At 42.5% G+C, this 25,437-nt stretch overlaps 1 protein-coding gene across 2 annotated transcripts in view; it reads right to left on the bottom strand.

Annotated features, from left to right (window-relative positions):
• The window catches only part of flrt2 (fibronectin leucine rich transmembrane protein 2), a 51,102-nt gene that overhangs the window by 8,974 nt on the left and 16,691 nt on the right, over window positions 1–25,437 (bottom strand). The window contains exon 1 of one of the 2 annotated variants that reach the window (XM_005917095.3): window positions 701–1,454. The exons of the other annotated variant lie outside the window; for it this stretch is intronic. The gene's annotated coding sequence lies outside the window, so the exon portion shown is untranslated. Of the gene's footprint in view, window positions 1–700; window positions 1,455–25,437 lie in introns of those variants that run through there. 2 annotated transcript variants of the gene reach the window in all.

The raw sequence follows: 25,437 nt of genomic DNA, 5'->3' as shown, positions 1-25,437 counted from the left end.
GCAGTGGCTTGATAAAAAAGGAGAGAAAAAACTACCCCACCAACACTCTGCTTTTTTCCGTCTTGATTTTCTTTTTAATTTAATTTTCAGCCCAGGGAGCACAGTTTCTCACCACCAGATGAACGCTGTGATATGTGGCCAGGACAATCCGATTAGAACTGGATTTAGCCCCAGAAACGCAATTAAAAGTTTAAAAATGGATAAGGTATTTAAGAGGCGATAAGAGGCGGATCAGGTACACTTCAAAGGCTGCCCAGTGAGCGGTGTTCATTTGAATGAATTATTTCAAAGCGGGGAACGGGGGGAGTCGAAAACCGTGCAGTGCACAGAGGGTGAAAGCCCCTCTACAAAAAGAAAGAGGAAAAGAAGAAAAAAAAAACCTCAGGTTTTCACTCGAGTGGGAAAAATGTGGAGCTGCGTGTTTTGTTAGCGCCAAAAACTCGATGAAATGTCTCATGAACCGCACAAATATAAACTGAACAACCGTTTTTCCTTTGCTTTTTCTCTCTAAAAGTGTCTGGGAACCCGAACGCCTTTCCTTACCATACGTAGTTCTGCTGGATGTGGGTTCGGTTACGCTTTCTGCGCTGGAATAATGAATTTCGAGTGAAAAGTGGTTCGTTTAAACGCAGCCCGGGCCCGATGTAAAGCTGCATTTTAACACACACTTTCATTATTGACCGAAAAGCATCCATCGTACCTTTGCTGAGCCTTTATCCATCGCAAAGCCCGCAACCGCAGTCAACTTTTCCCCCGTCTTTACGCCTCCGTCCTTCATGCGGTCCTGCTGCAAACCCGTGCGTAAAGCTCTGTTCGGCGACGTTTGTGCGAGTCGGTTCCTACGAGCAGCTCGAACCCGGCGACTCTACGGAGGAGCATATTTGCCCGCATGGGTTATGTCCCCTTCTGCCTCCCCGTGTGTGTCTCTCGGATGTGGCTGCGAGTCCGTCCGCACTGCCGTCGGTACTTTTTTTTCTCTCCTGCGTTTTCCCAGCTTCTAAAAGGAGAGCTCCCTCCGCTTCGACTCAACACCGTGAGCGGCGCAAAAGCACCGGAGACAGCGGCAGGGGGCACTTCTCTCGCCTTCCACACTCTGGCCGAACGGTGAGGACGCACTCGCCGAACTGTCCGCCGCCTGATCCGCCACGGGCCATGACGGCCAGCTGCGTCCGTCCTGTGCGCTGTTTTTGGTGGGGAGGTCAGACTTGCCTTTCAGTGCCTGGCGCAGCTCAGACCCGGACTCCCTGCGAGTTGTTTTCTTAGATGGATTCAGCTGATAGTGCGACGTGCCTTCTCCGCTCACCTCTCTCTCTCTCCCCCCTCTCTCTCTCCTGTCCCTCCTCCCCTTCTCAGAATAAAGAATGCATCTCCTCCAGAGCGGCTCCGTGATGGCTTTAAGCCACAGATCCTCCCCGCTGCCCTCACACTGCAGAAAATAGTTTGTCTCTCAAACACACTCTATCCCCACACGCTATTTTGCCCGGCCTACCTTAACCCTCGCCACTGATGTCAGATCCGAGCTCCCCAACCCCCCCCCCCCACACCACCACATACATTTACATTTTAATCACAAAATTCCGAAATTAGTTCTGGAGTCACATTCCAGGTGAATAAAAGCAAAAGGAAAAAAAAATCAGCCTTTCCTTCTATATCATCCTGGATTTTAATTTCCAGTGTCAGGCAAATGCTTTCTCTTTAGCTACGGTGCTTCTGTGCTGTTCTGTTGGCCCGCTGTAATGTCTTAGGCCTCTTTAACCCCTGTTCTTTTTGTGAAGTGTTCCTCTAATTAGCTTAAAGCTGGATAATTAAGCCCAAAAGTACGGCTTCATCTTTGCCCGCAGCCACTCTCTTGTACTGCCTCAAAGCTTCCAGACAGGCGCTGACAGCCACGGTAATTTCATCAGACTACATTGCACCCTGGCGTTAATACCGGCTCACCGGCGCACTGCTGCCGTGCCCGCGCACGTCCCCGGCGTGCGCTAACGCTCCTCGTGTATCAGTGCGCCAAACTTTGCCTAATTGCTCACGTGACGCTTCTCCCACTCATGCCCACGTAAAGTGTGCATGAGTGAGGACGTTTAAAATATATGAAATTCATACGTCACACACACTCATAAGTACAGTGAGTGTGTTGCAGCCTGGCTAGCTGTTAGTGACGAACAGCTTAAAGTGGCTAATGTTAGCAAACAGCTGGCCTGCTGTTGCCACACTCAGGTCCTGTTGTGAGATGAGCTTCTGACGCCATTTTGCTGAAGAGGTCTGATTCAGGGTTGTGACTCATTCTCCTGTGAAAGGCCAACTTTTGTACTGTTTTTATGTTCGGATGAAAGAAATGTCAAAGCTACCAGAGGGAATAACCTTCCACAGACATGAAACGATTCCATGTTTTTCTGCTTCAAATGTGTGACATGTGACTTAGCATAATATGTTTAAAGCTAACTCAGTGTGAAGTGATTGACATGAAAATAAGCCAACTGCCATGTCAATCATTATTATTATTAATGATAACTAATAAAGGTATCACAAATAGCAACGATTTAAATGTGTCAGTCAGCTTGTATCACTCCACGTGTTATTGTCGTGAGAAGGCCTGATTTACCTGTCTGTGTTTCAAATATATTTTTCAGTTGTGCACCTGAAGCTAGGAAAACATGCAAAGCTGCAAAACGCTCTTTAAATGGTTCAGGTTTGTGGTTAGATGCCAAAAGATAAAGTCAGAAGACGATAATGCACGGCAGAAACGAGGAGAAGCCGCTAAATGAATCATGTCAACTCTCGCTTCAAGTCAGCTTTGACAGGACGGGTTAGGCAACTCACAGACGTGTTGGGAGTAACTTTAAGTCAACAGAAGACAAGAAAAGCAGCAACAATAATATTTAAACAGTAGTTTATGTAAGTACAAGATACGAATTTTGTCATGGAATCCGACCTTTCAGCTCATTCTGTAAATCCTTCCAGGAAACAGCAGCAGCACATTTAAAAGCTTTTTTTCTTCCCTAATTCTGACTCTGGGGACAAATGTTTGTGTAATGCTGGGAGAGTGCAGGCTATACCGTTTATGTTTTTGTACACATATATGCAGAGATAAGGACGAACCAGCCCCAGCAAAGATGTACAGATAAAAACCAACCAATGGGAAACTTTACAGAGACGGTCACTCAGCAGCAGCATACAGGCAACTGTGATGTACTCGAGTTCCACGGCGTCGTAAAACATAGACAACATAATCGTAGACAGGCTCCAATAATGGTTTTGATCTTAGGAAGCGCAGACAACTCCAATCCTCTTTGTATAATCTCCCAAATAATTTGCTGACTTTATGACTCTGCGCTACTGTTAGCAAACGCCACAATGCTAGGCATTCACAACTGCCAACATGGCTGCAGCTAAACAAAAATATAACTACATGCATATATGTGGTATCATTTTTAGTTGAATTCCATTCAGTTTTATACATAAATCCCAACAACAGTCATTCCAAGGTAAGATAAAGACTAACAATCAGACGACCCCCTGTGAGGTAACACTTTCTAGACCGTAGGAAGGAAAAACACCTTTTTAAAAAGAAGAAAATGAGGCGCAGCCATCGACGGTTGGGGATGAGGGCAACGAGACAGGACAAAAGACACACCGAGGAAGGGAGCCAGAGATTTATAATAACTAATGATTACCTGCAGAGTGGTGTCTAAACACAGAGAGTGAAACGAGGTGAGTGAAGAAGAAGCAGTCAGTACTTCATGGGAAGCTCCCAGCAGCCTACAGCTATTGCATCGTAACTACGGGAGGACTCAGGGTCACCTGATCCAGCCATAACTATGCGCTTTATCAAAAAGGAAAGTTTGAAGTCTATTATTAAAAGAAGAAGAAGGACCTGAAAGCCGAGGGCTCGGCCTCCCGTTCTGAATGAAATATTCTAAGTAAACCAGCAGCCTGACATTGTTACAATTGTTACTATGTTACCATGTGATGGTAAGATGGGAACACCTACTTATAACTCTCCTTTTGCCCATGTAAGTATTGAGCCACATATACAAAACCATAATATGTTACATTCCAATTATTTATCTACTGGAATTTATCCTGTAGTGTCAACTCTGTGTTCTCCAACCTTGCAAAGGCAGGCTGACTAGCAGTAGTTTGCTAGTTTCCCCGTCCTCAGTGAACTGCAGTCTAAACAGCAGAGCGCTGAAAGTCGCAAAAGGTTTGACAGCTGATTTGTGCCTGAGATGGTAGGGAAACATGCAAACAGCATTTGTAGGCTATGATGTGTGTCTTTCATGAACGGCAGAGGTTTGCAGTGCGTCGCCTCGGAGGGCTAGCAAACATGTCAGAGGCAAAACCGGTCTGATCCTGCTAGGATGTCATTCTAATTTATATTAGCTTTCACAGGAAAGAAATATAAATTACTAACAAAAGAGGAGGCATTTAAATGTCAGCTTTTGCCTTAGAAATACTAAAAGCTGTCATGATCTGTGTGCTGCGTGAGGCGGAGCCGGGGTCAGGAAGCCGTTCAGGTCAGCAGGTGCGCCTGCCTTTGATCTTTGCCTCCATTTGCCAGAGAGCATTAATGATGGACTTGCGGTGACCCATTTCAACAACGCACATAAGTCATGAACAACCTTTCCAACAAATCGGGCAGCTCCCGCTTAATCACCCCCGTCATATCGTCCAGTCAGGCCTGTCCGGTGAGCACGTGTCGCTCAAGTCTTCTAAAAGCTACAGCCCTTCCACGAGATAATTCGCTTGTTCTCGCGTTTGCCTTTCACGTTTAATTTTGTCCGCCGCGTCCCCGAGACAGATGGGCGGCCGTTGCGAGGCCCAGTCCACAACATTTAATTCCTTCATAAATCAAGCGTCTCCGCACGCCATGAATTATTGATAAAGTGAATTTAGAGGAAACAGCCTATTTTTATTTTCTCCTTGATGGACGTGTTTTGCAGCAGTGTGCTACGTTCACAGTCGCTGCAGCGCGGCGGTATGTCTCGTTCTCTCTCGAGCACACAAATGGGGATGAAATGACAGACATTTAGATGAGCAAAGGAAGGTGGGGGGAGCTATGGGCAAATACGCCGAAGCCATTATCTAGCTTGTTAATTTGGTTTTGCTCATTGTTGTCAAGCAAAATAACAGAGCAGAAGTCAGATGTAAAATGACCTGCAAAATAAATAAATAAGAGTCGCAGCGGATCAAATTCATCAGGATTCCTTCTGCATGTGTTTGAAACTATATCGGACAAATGCAGGAACATACTGGAAGTGGAAATTCCCCTTCACTTGCCCAGAGACCTTCCCAGGGACTTTAGCTTTTTTGGTGTGGTGTATTTACTCTGCACGCTTGTGTACCTTGATAAAACTGCAGATACACACATGACCCGAGCGCACATCAAAGCCTGCTCTGTCCATCTGCTCCTGTTCAGGGCCCCTAACAGTGTTAAAGGAGGGCAGAGGAAGGAGAAGCGTGGGGGGAAAGTCCACTTAGATATGCAGATATGTTTATCCCACGGTTATGTTAGCTGCAGTCCCCGAGAGACATCATTAGCTTATCACGTTTCTCCCTGCATGAATTTACATCTGGACACCGAAAGGCACTTCAAAGGTGGCAACAACATCAGTGTTTAAAAACCTCCGTGCACGTATTGGCAGGATCTCTGAAAAGCACTAACTGTGGGAAACCACAGTAATATTGCGAGCTGTGATGCAATCGGGGGCCCGCCGCTCCAGATTCCAGTGGCTTAAAGAAAAATATGCTGATTAGGTTTAGAGTGGGAGATCAATGCGTTCATTAATTTCTCAGGCAATGTAATTATGTTTGCCCTCGTCGATTATCAATCCACATGCATCTAACAGCACGGCGCGACTCCTAGAAGGGCCGCTTTTTCACAGCCAAGGGAAATAACTTGGCCGACAACACGATGTATATTATATCGCCAAGGAGTGAGCTGAGAGGAGGCAGGGGGCTGTGAACAAACTCTTTAACCCCTCCAGATTTAGTGCTTTTTTTTACCACTTTTAATTTTTTGATCTTTCGATTTTTTAACAGGCACAAACACAAAAATAAGCACACACATAACTATAACCACAAGCTCGTGTATCTTCTACTCTAAATACTCTCCATTTCCAACATTTTTTTGTTAAATTTGTGCCTTGGATTATGTCATTTAGAGCATCCTGACATCTGAAACATGGGTTTCTCTTTGCCAGGAGCAGCCAATCAGAACAAAGGTTGGAAGATTAAAGGAAAGATTAGGAAACCAAAAAAGCTTGTTTTTTAAATAGCAGATGTTGGGGCGCACCAAGGTCTCGTATAAGGTAATGGGACTTCTTCTCATATAAAGCGTTTCTACTTTATTCAGTCAATAATTCACACACACACTCATACAAGTATTTTTTTGTACGCCCGAGTGCTTTCAATCAATGACATTCGCACTCATTCATACTCGGATGAACTCATCAGGGCTCAGCATCTTGGCTAAGGATACTTTGGCATGCAGACCGGATCAGCAATTGAACCGCCAACCTTCCGATTAGCCACAGGCACCCATCATAAAAACAAAAGGTGAAAAAAAGAGGATTATTTTTAACTATGAATCATGCAAAGCTACTCTGGTGCAGTTCAAGAATGAAACTATGGAGCTGGAAACGAGCATAATAACAGGCCCTCTTTAAAAGCGGAGGAAAAAGTCAAGCCCACAGCATCCTGTACGAATCCAGCTCCACTCCATCTGCCTCTATATTGTCATGGGGGCTGTTTCGTGTTGGCATTTAAAATGTAAAAAGATTTATCGGCGAGGAATAAAAGTTGCTTTAATAAAATGAGCAAAATGGTCAGCGGAACTGTCGCGGCTCAATCAGGGTCGTTTCACGAGTAGCACCGAAGGCAGCGCGCTCCAACGTGAGCATGTGAATTATAGGGGAGCCAGAGTGAATGCTGGGTCCTGACTGAATGCTGCCCTGTGCTAATGCCAGGCTGTAAAAACACTGACTTGACAACAAGCAAGCCCCTGTAGTTCTGCTGAGGGAGGGATGGGGGAGAGAGCAGCAGAGGAAGGGGGAGCGGAGGGGGTGTAGGGGGAGAAAAGGGGCAGAGTGGTTTGAAATCAAAGGAGGTCAAAAGAGGACTGGTTCTTGATATGTGGCTGCCATGTCATCGCTGCCCTTCTACGATTTAATACCGCTGACGAGTGCCGTGCAGTGTCTAATTGTGAAGATGAGTGGCGGCCTTTTTGCTGACGTGTGCTGCTCGCTGCTGTGAAAAATATCTTAAAAGGTGCCGTCCACCCTGGGAAATCTTTACTTTAGTTTACACAACAGGTCTGTGTTATTTATCTCTGCCAGTATGTTGCAGTCAGTGCGTCTCAAAGCACTACAGCAGTGCAATCTGCTCACAGAGTGAAAATACTTTTCTTTATTTCTTCAATCCTCCAAAGCCTTCAAGACCATCCCGATTAAAAATATTCTGTTGAGCAATATAGACATAAGTAGTTTTCCAATCATTGCTGCTTTTTTGGCCTTGCTATGGCCTTGTTGCTCCAGCACTTTGATAGCTGCTGACATATTTTTGTCTGGAGCAAACAATCAAACTTTAATGGTCCTTAGAAGATTAATCATATTCATATAGCTGACTCGGGCTCATCGGCACAGACTCACTCCAATTGACTGCAACGGGCTGGCAATATGTCTGCAGTTATTTGCAAACTATTACAAAACTGTCTAAGAGTGTCAGCAATGAATCCAAGTCAGACCGTGATTGTTTGGAGACCGGTTGACCTTTTCAATCAGCTCGAGATCAAAAGTCGCCCTAGGGGTGGAGTCAAAGGAGCTTGCAAAGAAAAGCGTCTGGACTCCTTTAAGTTACTTGAAGACGTTTCACCTCTCATCTGAGAAGCTTCTTCAGTTCTAAGGTCAAATGGTGGAGAGTCCCAGATTTAAACCTAGTGGGAGTTTCCCCCCACAGAGGGACAAAGGACCCCTGATGATCCTCTAATCGCCCGAGCCAAGGTGTGAAACTGGGTGTGGGTCCCAATCAGCCAGGGTTGCCAGGGGTGGAGTGTGTCGGACACTCAACTTCCAGGTAAACATTTGTAATTGCCATGAACATATTAAAAGCCAAACTAGGAGAGCTATTCCAGTAATTCCTTAAAAACTGAAACAAAACTAAATTATATTCAATCATTTTTTTGCAGGGCAAAACGTGCCTGAAAGGCAAGTGTTCTGCTAATCTATGCTAACAGGTCAGTTAAGGATTTATGACACGGCTCCCTTAATGGCACTCGTTTGTAAACCAGAACTAGTTGTTGGAAGTTCAGCCAGAGAAACTTTGTATAAGAAGATGACTGCAGTGGTCAAAGGTGATTGCTGTCATTTGTTTTTTTTTCACAACCTGTTAAAAATATGAAATAAAAAAAATTAAAATTAAACTTTATCATCTCAACCCTGTTTATAAAAAAATGCGTCACATTTCCATGTATTCTGAACGATCCTTGTGAAACTACAGATCCACGGTGTGAACAACAGAACAGTAATCACGAGTACGTTAGCTTTGTCACTGTGACGCATGTGAGCTTTGCCTTATTAGCATTTCGTGTTTAGGCGGAGCCTCACGGAGCTGCTAGTATTTGCATTTTTAAAGATGACGTCAGGCTCTCATGGAGTAAGGAATTTACTAAGAATTGAAACTGGCAGGCGAACAGTGCACTGTCATACCAGAGCGTTCAAAACACATTTAAAGCCAAAAACTGTCATTTTAATGTAAAAAAAAAAGTTTCTTTTTTTCTTCACAAGGGAAATAAAGAAGAACGACTGCAGAATTTTTATTCTGATATTTCATGACTACATATGTTTTATCTTCACGTTTGAACCTTTTCTTAAACACCCCCACAGCTCGTTTGATATTTCTGAGAAGAAATAAAATACCCGGCTGAAAAGCGTAAAGCAGGCCAACTTCATGTAGCTGTTTTTAGCTAAAAGGCTTGAAGTGTGTTCAACTTTACAAATCCTGGAATTTCACTTTATTTGGTGAAAAATGTGCTTCCTCGCAGGATTTCCTTGACACAGCGCAGGCTTGTTAAAAACAGCCAGGATGTTTAGGAGTAAAAGTAAAAAGACCCGCGAGAGAGAAACTTACAAGAGATCAGCAGAGAAAGAACAGTAGAGGAGAAAAATAGACAGATGCCAGGAAGGAGCAGGTCTCGGGGTCACGCGAAAGATGGGCCTGATCCCACCTCCAATCCCTGCAGCTTTTCTTTTGTTTGAAGTCACATCTGGGCTAAATTTCCCCTTCTGCACGGAGCATAGAGGAAGTCTTCTGGGTGGGTGGAAAAGGGTCTCAGGGCCGCTCCTGCCTCCCAGGCTAAACACTTCTAAGTACCGTACATCTATGAGTCACTGAACCAGGCACTGCACAATCCCATAGCCAGACCCTGAATCAGTGCTCATCACTCCATGATGACTGAGACAGGCTGGTCACTCATGTGACACGTTAGCAAACGCCTGTTTTGACTGAAGACAGATGCAATCAGTTCAACAGGTTCAAAAGATCACAACAGTTACCACACCAGAGACAAGGTTCAACTCGTGACTTATTTCATCACACGGGTCATGACGGCCTTACTGCCTGCGAGGAGGAAGTCACGTGCACATTATTCTGTACACAAAGGGTTGCAACACTGATGAAACAGTTTGAGCTGCTTCTCTGTGAGGTAATATTTAACTGCATTATGGGAAATGTAGGTTCATTTCATACTAAGGACTGAAAGCCTGCTAGTGATTCAGTTTCAGCCAGACACATGCCCACGTGAGCGGAGAAATAACTTTGTAGAAGTGCAATAAAATTAAAAACAGTTAAGGCCACTCCACTGATTCTACATAAGAGAAAACACTTGGGTGGTGTCTTTCAGGGTCGCCTCGGCCTTCGCCCAAAACATACTCTTTGTTTTTTAAAGAAGTGGACATACCAATGATATTATTGGGTTGCATTATGGGAAATGTAGGAATTTTTTTGTCTGACTCATAAAAGTTAGAGAATCTAGACTTTGGCGGCTTTGATATCAGCAACGGTAAATGAGTGCAAAGCCAATGAACAAGTTCATCGAGCTGCCAAAACACAATTACAAGCTTGGTTTACAGTAAAGATGACAAATACTTTATGTCGTGAAACACAAGGATTTCTCTTTTTCATGTTGCACGTGAATAAAATGAAACTTTCAGTGTCTGAAAACGAGGAACTCGGCAATAAAACACTGTTTTGCCAAACCTAAGAAGATGAGTATGCGCTGCAGCGCTGCACTGCTCTGACCACCAACTTGATTTGATCAGGTCTCAGCAGCTGCTTAAAGGCTCTGCCTGTGCTCGAATGACAATCTGTGTTTATCTTTGGCTTTCCCCTCCAACTAATTAACTAAATCCCCGGAACACCAAAACACCACAGTCCCCTGAACCTTTTCCTCTTCTGACAGCTGATTTATTAATGCACCATTTCAAATTAGAGCCAAGTGGAGGACGTCTCGAGACAATTTATGCTCGCACGACCTGAGACACTTATTAATTGCTATATTTTAATTAAAGATAATTACACTACCTAAGCATATAATGGGGGTTTCATTGTAAACCTTCTTTATTTAAATAACCCTGAGTAAAATGAAGAGATAATTGTTGTTGTCGTCCTTATTACGATCATTGCTTCCTTTTTTTTAAATTCAGCAGCTTAAATTATCCAAACAGTCGCGCACGCCAGGCACAGACGCACACGCGAAGGCTGTTCTTCACTTCCTCTTTGCTTATGTGCTCCCACGTCTTCACTTTCAGATTAAACACTCTGCCAATCTCTATTCCTCGTGGAAATGTTTAATTGCCTGGGAAGCGAGGAGACACTTCAGCCTGCGGTACGTCCAAAAAGTAGGCATTGCGGTGGATGTGCGAAAGGCTCCTATTATCCGTTTTAGCCCTCCTCTCGCCCTTTGGGTGTGAAAAATCCCCCGATGCGTGAGGCAGGACTTTGGATAAATCCAGATTACATCAGAAGGCAGGTGAAACGGCTCACAAAACAGTCAGCTAAAAATATAATTACGCTGTCAGACACCACTAAGCTACAGCCGTTAATCCTCTGCCACGCCGATGCCGTTTGCTTGTCTTTTCCCATCAAGTGCCGTAATTTAATATCCTTATCCTGTGTCTTAATATACGTTTCTTTCCTCTGGTTAATTCATCATCATCACATTTTTTTGTTCCACTTTATTTATTCTTGCAACAATCACACTATTGGACTTGGCGAGCTTCAGTGTAACCTCATGCGTTATGGTATTAAAAAGCCTGGCAAGTGTTCTTTTGCTCTTATTTTGGAGTTGAAATTAAACAACATGGGATATGCACATGACCGCTTTTTTAAATCTTCTTCTTTGCAGGATCCCAAAGTGCTGCTCACTATGTCCTAAAACACAAACATGAGATTTCAGTAAACGTGGTTCTGCTGAGGCAGTAGCCCCTTAAAACAATCTGCACTTCCATCTGGTCGCTGTGGTTTTTGCCCCTTGGTCTGGTTGCCTCCTCTCCCTGCCTCCCTGCTCTGCTTTCACTAACTGCCGCAGCGCGCCCACCCCACTCTGAAAGCCGGCTCACGAAACATCCCGAGGGCGTCTCTAAAGGTGAACGCCTACACGAGAATTAGCACTCCTCTCAGGGTGCTTCAGGGACGCCCGGTGATTCAGAGCGTCTCATCGAGCCTCTTCTGGCCTCGCGTCCTGTGAAGAGGGAGAACAAAGAGGCTCAGCGAGAGAGGAAGAGCAGAGCGATCGATTCGAAGGGATCTGTTTTCATCGCTCATCTCTCGCTGAGCAACAGATCACTCCTCCTTTCTCGCTCAGGTGGCACGGGGCCCAACCCCGGTGCTGCCACCCTGCCCAGATTAATTGAAGCATGCTGTTGTAAATGAATCACACATGGCTAATATCTCCCCACTTTACCCTCTCTCCGACACACACACGCCTAGCGTCACCTATCTTCATTGTTTTTCTATTTCGGGAACAGGCGACTTCACCGGTGCCTCTTATTTTCTAAGGAAGTGATTCTCGATGGAGGTGTGAGTGTAAAGGTAACCGAGGTCAGGTGCTCGTTGGGTTGAGTTCACTGTAAAATTCATGACTTTCCCTTTTGGTTTTTCATTTGTCTCTTTCCACATCCCTCTCGCTGCTCTTAACCTGGCACAAAGCAGATTAATTGCGCTGTCCTACAAAAGGTAGAAATAAGCCAGCACACCTGCCCCTGTTGCCACTGTGCATTAAGATGAATACATCACGGATTTGTCTTTATTAGTTATTTATAAGACCCACTGCCCAGAATAACAGCGCTAAAGGAAAGGGACGGAGCGAACAGGCGCCAACGGCGTTTTTTAAGTAATACGAAAGCGTTGACCACAGTGACATCGGCCACAGCGTCCTGCCAGCTGGCTGCATCGGACTCGTGTCGACACGGTGGATCACGTAAACGTCAGGCGTCATCGAGGCGAGGTGACAGGATTCATTTGTCTGCAGACACGAGTAAGTTTGTCTTTTAAGTTGCTGTCGGCAGTAATACTGTAACGTGTATTATTATCTATCTGTTCATGTGTAACAAACATCCTGAGAGTTGTAAACAATAACAGATCAAATTAGGAGCAACATTAAAGGGGCAGAAAAAAGCCTTTTCCCCCAATTCTGTTCTGATTCTTGGGACAATCAATTATCTGATATTGTGAGAACGAAGGCTGTATTGGCTGTGGTTTTAATAAGATAATTACATAAAACAAAAAAACACATTTTTATAAAATGTTTACTGAAAACTGAATCTTAGGACTTTAAAACTAAAAAAATAATAATCAGAAAACATCAGTAAAAACAACTCAGTCATGGATCGGCCTCCCCAGAGCCCAGGCCTCAACATGTAGAGCAAAAACGGGCAGTCAACCCATATGGAAGAGAAATAGTAAAAACGTATATGATTTACTCATGAAAGTGGCCACTTTCTCATTACTTTCATACATTGTTTTACTAAGTATCCAAAACATACAAGTTTCATTATATAATTTTTCAAGGGATCTTATATCTGTTTTCACTCTTGTATGCTTTTCATACAAGTTTCACACAAGACAGATACAAACTTTATAAGATTTATAAATATCTTTTCCATATGGGAACGCCCAAAGAAAATTCCAGAATGCATCAAATGCCTCGACTGTAAAGTGCATTTATTTGAGATAGATAATATTTTATAATTGTAAGGTCTCAGTGTGACTGCGATGTACATCCTGTCACCAGTGAAAAGCTGCTCTTGCGAACAGTTTAAAAAAACCACCATTCCCACTTATCAAATTAGATTTCCAGGCTCTGCAGCACAGGAAGTGTTTACTGCCTGTGAGCTAATATTTTATACCGACTCGAGATGTTTGATGGCTAATGAGAGCGCAGCCTTTCACAAAAGCCACAGTGCCCCGTTGGTCCCCTCTTATCGTCACACTCATCACGGCGTATTCACTAACTTGGCAAAGCCCCTGATTGCATGGTTAGAAATTCAAATGGTGGATGTATCGGGTTTGATATGAATATTATGTGGTTTGCCCATGGGGACAATTCCATTTGTAAGATCTGCTGCCTTTCTTTGTTTGAACCCCTTTGGATTTGTCACTTTGCATTAGCCTTAAGAGGTAAAGCTTTTAAATGCTCCCAATAATGGAAAGCATGCTTCGGCGGTGACACCGCTATGATCTATATCAAAGCCATCTGGAAAATAAAACTTGCCCGCTTGCCTTTAAAAGTGCGTTTTGTGCTCAGTAAATACTTAACTCGTGATAAACGGGCAAGTTAGCAAAAGTGTAAATGTATTTACAATTTCAAACGATACGAGGATGATGCTAACGAGCTAAATTTGGGCTGCAGTACACTAAACCCTTGTGTGCGCACCAAACAACAGGCCTCTTTTGAATACGCTCCCCTGTGTCCTGTATGAGAGCGTGCCTGTTTTTTATTAAACGCCACCTTGATGGAATGTCATTTGTACACTAAATACTATGTTTCGCTCCCAGCGGCCGCTGCCCGCATGCATTTGTCAGGGCGAGCCACTTGTTCAACACGCTGATGTGATTAATTGTGTGTCTCTGCACAGATTTACACTGATAGCCCCTGCTGTCACAGACCGCGTGCACGGACGTCTCTACAACATCCACAGTGGCCTGGAACGGTTAAACAAATGGCCGCGAGGCAGAGCGTGCTCGCTGTGCACCGGTGGGAGTTTGTAGGTGCTTATTCTGCACACTGAACTTCTTTGTTCTCCCGCCGACCTTCATCCAGACACTTTTATTTGACAACAAGGTGTGCCCCGCAACAGCCGATTGGAGCTGATGTCCCTATGCAGCTGCCAGGGGTGGTGATTATGACTGTCATAAAACAGCCTTGGCTCCATCTCCCTGGTGTATAAGGGAGGAAAAACAATAGCTGGCACATGTGCCTGACCAAAAAAACAAGGAAGGCAAAAATTCCCCCCGTGTTATTTAAAACTGTTAAGAGCTAGCAGGTATTTCTCATGACTATCTGCTTTCCCCCGGGTATCGGGTATCTTCAGGCATAGTCTCGGAATGATCCAGAAAGGTAGGCGGAATGCAGGGACTGCACATGGAAGCATTTTAGACGGCTGCAGAGCAGGCGTCCACCGGAGAGATGTAAGACGAAACATTGCTCAATGTCCTCTTCAATGTATCTCTTGGAAAGAGTGTTAACACATGTTTGGTTCCTGGGCTATCTAGCCTTGTGTGTGTGTGTGTGTGTGTGTGTGTGTGTGTGTGTGTGTGTGTGTGTGTGTGTGTGTGTGTGTGAACAGTAACTGCCGTGTCACAGCGGGGGCTGTGCAGAAATACTCCCCTGGGACTTCAGCTCTGGCGTGGGTCCAGCTCTACTGATACATTAACAAGAAGAACTTGTTCTTATCAATGGGGCGCTTTATTCCTGCTGTACACACACACACACATGTGCGTCCTCCCTGATCAACACACACAGAAATGCAAACATCAAACATTCCAATAAAGACACACACACACAACAAATACACCCAGCTGACTGATACACTCGCAGACAAACAGACAGTAGAGCACATAAACTGGTCTCAGACTGATAAACACACACACGGACAGACGGACACACACACACACACACACACACACACACACACACACACACACACACACACACACCGCCTGCTTGTTGTTGTTCCCAGTGAGGTGAAACTGAATCTTTCAACTAGAAAAAAATATGCAAAAAAGACAAAATGGTAACAAAAAGTGCAGATTTGCATCAGTTTACACCAGTGGAGTCGTAGTGTTTGGGTCAGTGTGCAATAGCAGAGCCAGAACGCCAAATAATTCCACCGATAATGTTATTTTGTTTGTACACAGCAAATCCAGCATGTCCAAATTAACACTGTCGGATTTGATTTCAACACTATTAAAGTGTCTATATGGGTCCACACCAGAGAGTGTTAATTTAACTCTTTTTGGAGAGTTGGTACGTTAACTCTGATTTAGTGTTAAACACCAAATCTGTCTGGAGTTGATAATTTAACACTTGGTGTTAAGAGTTTATATATTAACTCTCAAAGAGTATTTTAGTTTAACTACGTAAGAGTTATCTTCTAATTCATTCTAAAAAGCGGGAATTTTACTGTTCTGAACTTCTAGAAATTTCTTTTGGAAATAAACATTTACTAAAAAGATGCAATGGTTTTTGAAAAACATTTATTCTGAACTGTGCACCACAATTTCAAAACATTTTCTGAAAGATGTAACAGTTACATGTTCTCACTTTCATTAGAATTTGTTTATCAAAAGGTCTGACATGGTAAATGCAAATAACAGCATTCTCATCACTTATTTCTTCAATACAATATGCATGTCCTTCATTCATCCCTTTGTGGAACTTCAACGCACTTCTGCTCTCCCCCATATTCCATCTTCACAAGCATATCCTGTGCGGAGATTGAATAAAAATTAGTTGACACTAATTAATGGCACAAATAATCCAGTAAACAATTGCAGCACAGTAAAAAAAAAAAGGAATCCTCTTTGAGCCATTACTTGTGTAAAGTATTTTCCCAAAAGACAAGACACAGGCAACAGGTAATACTGAACTAAATGTAAAACCTCAACCTTTTTCATTTTTACCTAAACCGTGTGCACAAAACTCTGGAGGGATCTATGCTAACGTAGAATCCAGTCAGGACGTCGCTACTGCTGTTTGCTCGTTTTTTTTTTATGGGCGATCGTTTTCAGGCTTCAAGTAGCACCATTATACCAACATTTCACATTCTAGACATTGTTTTAGGTGTATTTGACCAAAAGTTTGACTGAAAATTCACATGCAAGCTTTTTTTCAAGGCTGTGGTATTTGCCCGCAAACAATACCTTTCAGCTAGCTAAAACAGAATATTATGCTATCAGCGAGCAACATGGCTAATGCCTTTCACACAGCTTTGTCTCAACTCCAAAGAGCCACAGAAGTAAAAGCTCATAATAATAATTGAAACAATCTTTGAAAAAATGACTTACCAAGCATGGCAAACAACTCAAATATGTAGAGCAAAATGTTCTGAAACGGCTTCACTTCAGCTTCGATTGGAGCCGTGCTGGGGGCGGAGTCTGTGAATTTACTCTGTTGGTGTCATAGCCCCTTAGGAGTTCAGAGTTAAGAGGTCAAGAGTTAATGTTTCCATTGTAACACCTCCAGATTTGACAGAGAAACACTCATTTTTAACACTCGATTTTAACTACTATCATTTTACACCTCAGAGTTACATTAAAAGAATGTGACTCTGCTTAGAGTAAAATTAACTCTACTTTTGCAAGGAGACTATTAACACCAAAACATTTAACACTTTTGAATTTGCTGTGTAGCTAATGCGCTGTACTGTTGGTGGACACAGCCTTAGATCGATCCATTTTCTGCTATTTACCCTAATGCCGGTGTCAATACTAAAACGAGACTTTAGTCATCTTGAAACTTTCGATGTTGATCCATCCTCCGCTGTTTTTCAAAGACTATAACACGAGGAACAAAGAACAAGCTGGCTGTTCCTCTCCTGGGAAAACAACCCTTGACGGGCTTGATGGAACAAACAATTAACCCCATGAGACCAAAGTGCCCAACCCTAAACACAACCTCGTGCTTTGGGCAAAAAAAGGACTTTTTAGGGGAAAAAGGTTGAAAAGTTATTGATGTCTTTCATATGTTGTAATTCGGCAAAGATTAAAACATGTACTGTTAGAAAGACGAGCTAGCATCACAACATCGACGGCCTCAGTGATTCCAGCCATGGATGTTTACTGTGCACCCAGATGTGAATATTGTTTTGTATGTAAAACTTTATATTCAACTTTATATAATACTGCATAGAAGCTTGCAGTATTTTTTACTTAAAAAAATGTAACCTTTTGAAATCGGAGGATTCTTTGTGACAGAGCTACGTCTGACTTCGACCTCTGTGTTTGTATCGGTCAGTCTGGTAGAAATCAATTGTGTCAATGCACACAAAACAAAGGTTTTCACTTTTAAATGGCAAAAACATCCACAGTTTGAGACAAGAGAGCGAGCTTTGTGATTTGTATGAATTAAGTTGGCCGTTTACCTCAGTTTGAATCCCACAGACAGATTTTTTGTTAGGGTCCCTGGGTCGTTGACCCAGTGTTTTGTGTTTTTGGTTCTTTGATTTTGTTATTTCATTATATTCTAGCTTTGCTTTATGGGTTTTAGGATTATTCTTAGTTTAGGTTCTCTGGGTGGGGTTTGGTTAGAGTTTTAGTGTTCTGGTTTTCTGTCTGTGTTCCATAGTTGCTGTCTCCCCTGTCTGCTATCCCCACGTCCAGTCAGTGTCTGTGTCTGCCCTGGTCCCACGTCTCTGTTCCCTTTGTTATAGTGCTTGCCTGTGAGTCTGTGTTATGTTTCCTGTTTTACTTTGAAAGTCCATGTCTCATGTTAATGTGTCTGGTTTTGCTTCCTTTGTCTCGTTAGGCCTGATTTGCCCCAGCTGTGTCTCCCTCCTGTTGCCCATTCCCTGATTGCTCCCTCTGTGTATTTAAGCCCTGTGTTTCAGTTTGTCAGTGTTGTGGTCTACTCTTATCTACCCTCCCTTATGCTGTGTGTTTTGGGGTTCCCTGTCTGCGTTAATGTTTGTACTTTTGAAGTTTGTTACTTTGAGTTCAGCAGTAAAGCTGTTTTTTAAATTCACGTCTGCCTCCGGAGTCTGCACTTTGGGTCCTTTTCCTGCCTGCACACAGCCGTTCCATAACATTTTTATAATTCAAGTGTGTTATTAGTTGTGACTGAAAGAGACTCAGTTAAATAAAGAAATATGATCATTGCCATGACATGAATCATTCTTTCTGTTGAAATAAATTAGGTTCAAAGTCTTGCTGACTCTCGACAACACAAACAAATAATTGCTTTTTGTGACTATTTCACATTTTTCCATGAGACTATTGATATTTAATGTGAAAGAGAAAAAAAGGAAACAGATCAGGTCACGCTTATATATTAACCATACATGTGATGGACGTGATGCTGTCCACACGCACCCCACTATGTTTTTACGTGTTCTGGCTCTGTTGTGTAAACGTCAACGCCATTTTACACCAGTGAAAACGGAGCTTTTCAGAAAATCCTTCCAAAGTGAAAACTTTCATAAAATTTTGCATTTATATGTTGACAAGGAAAAACTGATTTTGGTGCTCTTGACGTCATTTTGTGTTTTCAAAAACAACCGGAAAAAATAAAATTCTGGTTTAGAAAAAGAAAGCCGTGTGCGTGTGGAGGTAGCCGCAGTGCTTTGTTGCTCTTGGCTGGTCGGAGCTGGTCTATCCAGCTGTGTCCAGAGGCATTAAGGTCCTTGCACATTGATAATACCCTTGGAAAGCAAATGGCATTTGCACATTTGTCTGCCGTTGCCGGGAGTAATAGGAGTAAAAGCAGGGAGAGTGCACATCTCTGTCACCTCCTTGGCTGCCGCTGCCTTTAAGGTGAAAGAGTGCGCAGCCATCCGCTGCCCTGCTAATGTCTCGACATGGCCTACCTCAATGACAAGGCTTCCTCTCAGAATTTAATTATAAACCTCTGTTTTTTCTTCCTCTCTCGCTTGTTTGGCGGCCGACCTCTCATACTTCCTCTTCCTCTGCAATCAGCCTTCTTTATTCATGCCAATAAAAAATGTTTTTCTTTTTCCACAGCTCGGACTGCTGCCCACGTGCAGCACAAACACAAGTACACTGGTGTAAAATAAAGCTACCACTCTCAAGCACCAAGGCCAAACGCTGCATTACTCACACTCTGGCACTTAATGAAGAGTACAGGTGTGTGTGGAGGAAAGGTGCTAATACCTTTTCCTGCTCTATTTTTGCTGGAAAACGTGTAAAGGTGCTGCTCTGCTGTAAGAAACCTTTTGGTCTTTTATCTGTTCCGCTCGGCGCCTTCCACCCCGGATGTCACGTTTCTTTTTGCTTTCAGAAAGCGTTTAGAAACCGCCCGCCATCACTCACGCACGCCATTGTTTCTTTAAACAACACGTGTATCCTATTTTCCTTTCTTTATGTGACTTATTCGCACGGCTCATTATCGTATTTAATGCGGACTGTTTTCACTCGTTCCGTTGCGGAGCACTTTTACGACGCACATACTTTCAGTTCGTCTGGTGAACATAAAGCGTTTGGCGATTGCACACAATCTCTGCATCGTCTCGTTCCACTTCTATTGTTGCAGCACAGACGTGGGTTTGATATGCAAACTCAGCGCAGCAGTTGTGGTGCTGTGAAGCCACACCAGCACACAGTACATGTGATGCTGTAAATGACGGATTAAATTAGACATTTATGGCCAGAACAGTTTTTGAACAGGAGCCTGTTTTCTGGGAGGTACGACGACCCACACGAGACTTTCTAACTGATGTGCTTCTGTTTGAGCACTTAGACATAATGTTCAGGTCCTTGACCGTCTAGATGATATTCTGCCAATGTCCACATGTATCCCTCTGCAACAGTTAATTAAATGAACTGATTACACACACACACACACACACACACACACACACACACACACACACACACGGCTGCCGCTCTTTCTTCACTCATGAAAGAATACATAAAAACACAAGTGGGAATCAGATTTTCACTTTCGTGTCTCTGTGCAAAAATCGTTATTTCTTTTGACAGTCAAGCGTAAGCTACATTATAACTACTGCCATGGCAACACAGATAGGTCGTCCTTAACAACATTTTTAAGTGTTAAGGACCAGTGGTGACATTACGCTCGTTAGTCCAAATATGTTCCTTCACTTCACCTTAATTTCAAGATTATCCTGATTTTAAGAGGTGATATAAAATGAAAAGTTCAGTGAGAGTCTGGGTCAGGTTAGCTTTGTGTCAGAGTGAAGTGACTATGATGAGGCTCGCCCAATCCACAAAATTCTAAATGAAACACGTGCCAGCATTAAGCACATGCTTGTGGACTTCGATTAGCCCCAAGAAGACTTAATTTATGAATCACCTTTGTTAAAGTCTGGACTGTTAGTTCCCTTACCAAAATTTTCAATGTTCCCTTTTAGTCAGCGTTGGCAACTGGAGCATTTCAGCTGACTTGCTAACAACAAAACGCTGGACGCTTTTAAGTGACATGCTAACTTTAGCTACTAATTAAGAGTCCTTCAGGGATTATGTCGATTAGAAAGAGTGGAGGGTTTGGGTACCTTCACATTTTCAAACTAAAGGAGCATCTGTTGTTCAGTATATGCTTCCAAACATGTAAGCTAACTTTTTGTTAGCTGCCTATTAAACATCTTTAGCCAATCAGTATCTTGTTTCATAGTCGGACTCACCTCACATCCAGTTTCATAACACCAAGATCTCAAAAGAAGAAAAGATCACCTCAAGGATTCAAAGCAGGACAAATCAGTGGCTGATGCTGCAGCAGACAGGTCCATGTTTTACACTATACGAGCTGGACGGCCTTTGGTTTCAATCAGCTGAGATTTAATGGAAACATGTAAAGGCAGCACCGTGCGCCAAAACGACTCAACTCACTGGAAAAAAGTGAAAAATGCTAAAACTAATTTACCTCAAATGTATCTGTGAGGTGGTTAATTTGTGCCTCCCCTGGTCAGAGAACAATGGAGAGGGACACAGAGTGGCACTTCTGCCAAAGGCCTCTCTTGATGGCTTTTGCCCTCCAGAATTTCCTGAAGCGGCACTGGTGTGGTGGAGGACCAGCGTGGCTCTGCATTCATTCAAACCATGCCCACAGCCCCAGTAATGCCTGAAGCCGGAGTTCTTACAGCCAACTGGCAACATAAGCACAAAACGTGGGGACGTCTCCGAGTGTCAGTGTGATGTTATCAGCAGTGGCGTTGCTGCAGGGAACATCCTGCCATCTGCAGCCACTGCAAAGTTAGCTTATATCTGCATCTGCAGGGGACAAATAACCCCTCAGTCTGATGTCACGATGTCGATAAGAGTCGTTTGACAGCATTGGTCTTGGTTCTGCATGATTTTAAACAGTACATGTTCAGATCCATTTTCACCCACAAAGTGTTATTTTTATATATTTCAGAGGAAATAAGAACACCGGCTTTGATGTGGTTTCTTTTTTTTCTTTTGGTCCCCCGCTGTGGTTGATGGCTTCCCCTCCCTGAGCTTGGTTCTGGGAGAGGTCTATTCCCTTCCCATTGTCACCAAGTCCTGCTCACAGGGATCATCTGATGGCTGGGGTTCTCTCTCTCTGAAGTTGTATCCCCTTTACAAGATAAAATACTAGGGGTGGGGGAAAAAATCGATACTGTGTAGTATCGTGATATTTTGTTTGCTAATAATGTATCGATGCAGGGACGGCAGAAATCGATATTTTGTTACAAAAAGGTTTTTGTGCTCTGACTTCAGAGCACGTTGATCCTTTTTCTGAGCAAGAATCCTGACATTCCTTCACTGTCCAAATGTGTCTAACTTTTTTTTTGGCAGCAATATGACAGTTTACTTATTTTAATTTAAGACATGTTTTATTTTAATTACGTTTAAAACTTTTTTATTTAATGTAAAATTATATTTTGTTTTAATTTACTTTCAAGTTCTTCAGTTGCTGAAGGGGCTGCATAGTTATCATAAATTGCATAGTTCAGAATAGCTCGACTAATACAAACCGTTCAGTTTGTCAACAATAAAACTGAAATGAGAGAAAGACTGAGTGTGGACTTTGATATTAGAGAAAATGAATATTGATAAAGTTTACCTTTATGTACAGAATCTGAATATCGCAAAATATTTTAAAAATTGCAATAATATCGTATCGTGAGTTAAGTATTGTGATAATATCGTATCGTGGGATGTATGGTGATTCCCACCTCTATAAAATACGATGAGGAAGTTGTTGGGATTTCATTCTTTCGGTTTCGTATTAGACATTTAGGTGATATTTATTAAACATATATATTTAATCATTATTCCAAGAGCCTGGCGTGCACACAGTTTCTGCCTGGGGACACATTTTGCTCGTGTTATACGATTTCCGGGAAAAACAAACCAAAAACATATAGCTGACCTGGTATTTGTTTAAGTACATTTCCAATTGAGTTTTCCTTCTGAAAAGCCACTTAAGGCTTTTATGAAGGCAACTTGTCATGCCTCTAATGCCTGCAGTGCTTATGGGACAAACTCCCCAAACTACACCTCCTTTGAAACAGTTTAGTGCAGTGATCTCTGCAGCCGAGTCAATAAATAGGAGCATATTACTTTCTCTCTCTCTTTTTCTTCCTCGCTAACTCTCGGCTCCCAGAGCTCCCTCCTCTCTGCACGATCCAATTTCAGCCCGACGGAGGAGATCCTTCCTCGGGGCTCGTTCAGATGGAGGCCGCGGGGCCGTTTACACACAGGGGCGAGAATGAGGGATTTCTAATGACTCTGCACTCTGATAGTCTTCCAGTGGTGCCCAAGGCCTCTTGCCAAGGACCTTCCAACTTGACACAGCTACTCATCAACTGGTCGCATAACTCCAGAGTGTAGGCAGAGCACAGGGAGGGCTGTGAGTCCTGGAAGCTCAGCCTCGATGAGAGTTGGGGTCGTATAATGATCCCAGGCTGCTTCAGAAAACTCTCTCAATGGCTTTTTTAAAAAAAAAACCTCGTTGTTTAAATGTCTGAATATTTTTGGAACTTTTTATTCCATAATGTCCTATTCAAAAGACAAAAAACCTTTTCTTTTAATTTAGCAGGGACTTAACTTCTTATTGCAAATGTAATCCATGAATACTGAGGACTGTGTCCCAAATATTAACTTTGACACTGTCCTGTCGTTTTAAGTAACACTGAGGTTGCAATGGCTGTCCACAGTGGTAGAGGAGGGTGGATGCTTTTTCTCTGTTTGCTTAAGGTTGTCAGATTCAGTTATAAACTTTGCAAGATTTCAGTTTTGCAGAGTTTTGCAAAAAAAATAAATAAACCAGTATTTGTAAAAACACCTGAAACAATCCTGCGTGACGTGGAAAGATTCACCGTAAACTGGAATCCTTGTTGGTGTTTAATTTCACGATTCTCATCTTTTCTCTGTTGTTTTGATTCTTTAAAATACAAAAGAGGTCAGCAGAGCTGTTTTTGTGTGATTTCTTTCACTGCATTCCTGGTGAAGTTCACTTTTTAAACTTTTATTTCATTTTAGTTTGTTTTGGTCTAAAAACCTGAAGTATCAGGATTTTAATTGATTAGCTGCGGTTCCACTCACATCTCTGTCTTTCTGCAAGAAGCTTAAAAGATTTTTTATTAGTTTGTTTTTCTTGGTTTTTTATTAATTTCCTCATTTGCGTGTTTGGTGCCGTGTCGTTGAAGGTCAGCTGCTGTTGTGCTGCACCTGTCACTGATGACTTTGTTTCTACGACTTTATTTTCTTTTGCATTGTAATGATCATTATTTGCACCACTGTCCAACAATTTGTCGTTTTAAAGGATCATTTTTGTTGCACTGTCAGTTACATTTCCAACATTTTCACCATCTTCAGCTGCTTTTCACTGATCACACTCATTTTACAGCTGTGTTTATAAATCAGCGGACATCTTTCAGTTTGTGCCCTCAAACTGACATCATTTCATTTAGGATTCAAACACCCGACACTTCCAGCTTCATTCACACTCACACGCTGACGTAATGTTCAACAGACTCGTTTTTAGCACTTGTGCATAAACAGCTATTTTTCCACTGTTTAAGCAAAAACCTGAACTTTCACTGATACAACGTGAAGCAGAGTCAAAGGTTCAGATTTTGCCTTTGTATCAAATTAATGGTTATTTTTATTTTTCCCATGCAGAAAATTTACTGTCAGTTTTGCTGTTAATCAGATCGTCCCAGCTACTGAATTATAGAAGGTGGGAAAAAATAATGTGTCTCTTACGTCTGATTAACACTCATAAATGTGAAAATAGTCATTTACAAAGTCGCTGATCATTTTTCAGTAATTGCTCTTCAAATTGTTTTCATATAATAATGCAGTTAGCTCATCCTGTCATACCGACCAGCTGCTCTGATCACAGGAAACCACAAACTTAGTTTTTCAAACGAGCTTTTTTTAATAAAATGTAAATTTTATAATTATAGTTTAATTCCATATAAATAAGGTGAAATGAATTCATCACAAATTAATCAGAATATATTAGGGATGCAACGATACACAAAATTCACGGTTCGGTTCGATACTTTGGTGTCACGGTTCGATATTTTTTCGATACAAAAAAAATGTTCATGCCTTTTTAATTTGTCATTTATTAAAATTATAAATATATATTTTAACTCAAAAGTACAGTTTTTAAATTTAATGTTGCTGAAACAACAAAGTAATAAAAAAAATAAATCTATCTGAGAAATCACTCATCTTTGGAAAAGAGAGTTTATTACAGAGAAATGGCTCTTTCCAAAATAAAAGCTATACTATACGCTTCTTCTGGGCTATATTCTCAGCAGCATATTAAACATATCAGGTCCCCATAAGGAGAATCCTGTGCTAACGGCTGTCTAAATGACTCGGGTAAAGTTTGTAGCATGCGTGCTTGTTGTTTTTGTCTGCTTCCACTTGTCTTTGCACTAGGATGATGTCGGAGTAAATGTGCAGTCATATTCGTTGTGTTCCCACTAGTGCTGTCAGCGTTAATCTGAAATGACGTTAACGCCACAACACGGCAAATCTCCGTTAACGAGCTACCGCGGATCGCCCCGTGCGTGGGGCTGGACGGCCAACACGTTAACGAGCTAACTGCGCTAACACACTAGTCCCACCCATGTAATTGAGCATTGCGTGGCACATCCAACATACTGTTTTACTTTAGTCCATGACCGCTTACCTTCAGGGTCATACGTCACATGAAAACCAAAATAATTCCAAACGCCAGATCTGAATGAGGGTGGGGGAGGTTCA

The sequence above is a fragment of the Haplochromis burtoni genome, unplaced genomic scaffold (genome assembly GCF_018398535.1).
Source record: "Haplochromis burtoni strain Fernald_Lab_line unplaced genomic scaffold, NCSU_Asbu1 Contig_22, whole genome shotgun sequence".
NCBI lineage: Eukaryota > Metazoa > Chordata > Actinopteri > Cichliformes > Cichlidae > Haplochromis > Haplochromis burtoni.
Note: the sequence above shows the minus strand (reverse complement) of the source record. Positions and strands in the feature narration are given on the sequence as shown.